This window comes from Ctenocephalides felis, unplaced genomic scaffold, assembly GCF_003426905.1.
Source record: "Ctenocephalides felis isolate EL2017-DRISC unplaced genomic scaffold, ASM342690v1 CF-g0.4_SCAFFOLD_03571, whole genome shotgun sequence".
Lineage (NCBI taxonomy): Eukaryota > Metazoa > Arthropoda > Insecta > Siphonaptera > Pulicidae > Ctenocephalides > Ctenocephalides felis.
Window position 1 is genome coordinate 48,057,522 of NW_020539725.1, and position 3,667 is coordinate 48,061,188.

General features: G+C 29.5%; 1 non-coding gene across 1 annotated transcript; it reads right to left on the reverse strand.

Moving 5' to 3' along the window:
- Nucleotides 1–942: 942 nt before the first annotated feature.
- Nucleotides 943–1,014, reverse strand: Trnaq-uug. Its single transcript has one exon. It is a non-coding gene; the product is annotated as a tRNA-Gln (tRNA).
- Nucleotides 1,015–3,667: the final 2,653 nt, after the last annotated feature.

Genomic DNA, 3,667 nt, shown 5'->3' on the forward strand with positions numbered 1-3,667 from the left:
TGTGTGCAATTTTGTTTGAAATTTTACTGTGTAACAACAAACGATACAATTCATAGATTTTGGATTGTATAATTTATAAATTTACCAGTCAAATAAATCTGCTATTTAATTTGATCTTATATACTTATTCGTTTTAAATATTGAGTAAACTTAATTTAAATTCACAAGATATTGCTTTTAGCATTATTCGTACACGAACTGTCGATTTGTTCAGTCGATTGTAATAAGTTTTCACAACATTTTAATCAACTTGGTACGGAATGGTTCATTTCAACTCATGTTTTTAGATTTCATTACATTATAAAACTTTTTCATGTGCATTATAAAGTAAACAGAATCCATTACCTAGGCAAATTTATAACTTACATTGCACTAATATCATAAAACCACTTTACAAAAATTTTAACTTTAATATAAATTTGCACAGATCTAAGTTTGGGTTTAAACTTGATTACAAAATGCACTTCCACTCACAATAGTTTTTCATATTTATCCCAACTATCGAATCCTTTCAAATGAACTAATTTTCATAAAATCTCATCCGACCAAGAATTGACAGTTCATCGCGGCGGTCATTTTTGTTCGGATGGTATTCATTTTTCACTTACATCCGTCACCGAGTTCGCACGAAACTATCGATCACAGATTATAAAATAAAAATTATGAAATTTGTAAAAATCTTATTAAATCTCGTGCACGTACCTGAACGTGTGTCCGTGCAAAAACACACATTGCACAGATGCGCCGTCTCCCTTTGTTATAATCAATAATATGGTACAGGGGCCGGCAACTGGCACAGAATCCCATACAAGCACACACCCGACTGTTAAATAATGCTTGTTTGTGTAATATAAATAATGTTTGTTATTTTTAAGAAAAAAATAAGATTAGAATTATTAGAAAAATGAAATAAAAATTAAAAAATGATAAAAAAAATCGACAAGGTTCCACCGAGATTTGAACTCGGATCGCTGGATTCAAAGTCCAGAGTGCTAACCATTACACCATGGAACCGCTGAGTACAGGTTCTGTCGCAAGCAATTAATATTGGCGTCGGTAATTTAAGGCATTTAACTTTGTATTTGAAACCAGCGAGCATATACGGCCAACCCTCCTATAACGCGGTTTTCATACTAAGCGGAGCTAAAATTGCAAAGTTTCTGTTAAACAGCTCATAAGTTTTTTCAATTTATCATATTTTTCTTGAATTTATTAATCTCCTTCTAAATGCTGTGATTCCTACTAATTCTGAGTTTTTTATAACACTATAATCTCTTACAACACGATAGCTTTTTTATTTATTTTTTTATCGCGAAAGAAATGTTTCATATAATTAAACATTTGCTTATTTATGTTATTTTAAATTAACTAGCTTATAAAATTACAATGTCGCTATTTTTGTCATCACGACACAGAAATTTGTTACTGAACGCAATGATAACTAGTTACTTTCCCTAACTAATATCAGCATTTGATGTCATTTGACAAAATTCTGTTTTAAAAAAATCATTGTTATTTTAAAAACTAAGTAAATTAAAAGTAGGTATAATTAACTGTGGCCATTGCACGAGATAAATAGAAGAAAGATTTCAGTTTCTAACTCTCTAAAACCAGCAAGCATATACGGCCAACCCTCTTATAACGCGGTTTTCATACTAAGCGGAGCTAAAATTGCAAAGTTTCCGTTAAACAGCTCATAAATTTTTTATAGTTTATCATATTTTTTGTATTTATTAATCTCCCTCTAAATGCTGTGATTCCTACTAATTCTGAGTTTTTATAACACTAAGCTCTTACAACACGTTAGTTTTTTTGTATAGCGAAAGAAATGCCTTTATGCATCCCAGACCGGTGTTTTGTCTGGGTATGTTGGACTCAATACCGCCTGGGTATAATACCGACTAAAACCTCCGCTTTGCCCTTGCCTCTGGTCCTTTCGTTAGGCATTACTTCGTAGGGGGGAGGATCTAGAATGTTATCATTCTTAACTTGATTTTATAGTACGATAAACAATACGATAGCTAGTTTTCATGGATTGTACATTATTTTTATATCACTGTTTATTATTTTATTTTATTTTTACGCTTTTTGTTTTATATTCGGTTTATCGTATTTTTTGTATAATATCTTTTTTGTACCTAATTTTTAATTTTGTAAATAATTATTTATAGTTTTCAGACTGTTACAATTTTGATTACCAAAAAGAATTGTTACAAAGAAAATTGTACGAAAAAAATTCGAGTTTCTTATAGCATGTTTTCCAAATTACACGGTACGCACTCATTTGAAAATAAGAAAACTCATTTGATAATATAAAACCTTTGTAAGCAAATTCAATTTGCTTCAGAAGCATATTAAATAAGGCTACGGATTCTGATAAAACTACTTTGAAGAATGGGAGAAGAATAAATTTAATTACGTGTGATATGAGAGAAAAGGAAACCGGGTCGGACCCATATTGGCACTGAAGTTATGCGCGATATGTGAAGAATTATTAGAGGGACTGATTAAATCAGAACATAGAAGGATTCATATAATTGTATGTATTTAAAAATTAACAAAAAAATATGAATTATTTGTTAAATTCAAGAACTACTGAAAGTATTACTCGGGACATGTAAATGAAATAATTATATGTGGCCGGTATAGAAAAGTGATTTTTAACGATAGCACTAGGTGACATAAATATCCAAATTGGTGCTTACTATGGAGATAATATTTTTTAATTAGTTCTTAAGAACTCTAATTATAATAACGATAAACAAATCGTGATTTAGAATTATAGACCTTGAACCTAAAAATAAAAAGTACGTCGACGATCTAAAATTAACTATCAAACTTACATACTTAAATAATCAAAATACATCTTTTATATGATTGCATTTTATAGAAATCAATACGATATAATATCAAATACGCAGCACATATATGTACTAAGAACTGATTAAATAATTAATAATTATTATGATTCAAGATATATGTACTCACCAGGAAAGGGAACATAAAAGTTTGATTACCCAAATATATCTCAATACCAATTTCAATAGCAGTTTGAAAACAAATTGAGTTATTAAATGGTGGTTCTTCTAAGAAATAATAAATTGCTCCAGAAATGCTCTCATTCCCGGAAGCCGGATATCTTGCGCGGCATCTCCGCTAGAACTTCCTTAAAAAATAATCTTGTAAAATATAAATTGAAACTTTCAATTGAATCTTGCAAAAAATATATATTGACAGAGCCTTAAGTTATTGATCAAATTCTTAGAATAATTTAATTCATAAGTTTCATTTTATTATATGCCGTTTTAATAAGTGGACATAAAATTTCACATAATAACTCGGTATACCATATTATTGAGCTGTTCGCAAAGTTAATTCACTTTTTAGTCGTCAATGGAGATTAAACATTTAATCATGTAACGAATTAGTAATTAAGTTATTCAAAACTTAATTTTAAAAAGTTAACGCGTATCATCATCCATCGCACGTGTCTTTTCTTTCATCAGTCACCGGAAACGTCTAAAATGGTTATTATTTTATTTTATATATTTAAGAAGTTATGTATCTCTTCACTTATTAATAATAAATAAAACATTTAATAAATACCAAGCGCATCAGTTTATTTCAAAACCTGCATCAATACAAAGAAAGCACACTTACACAGTTG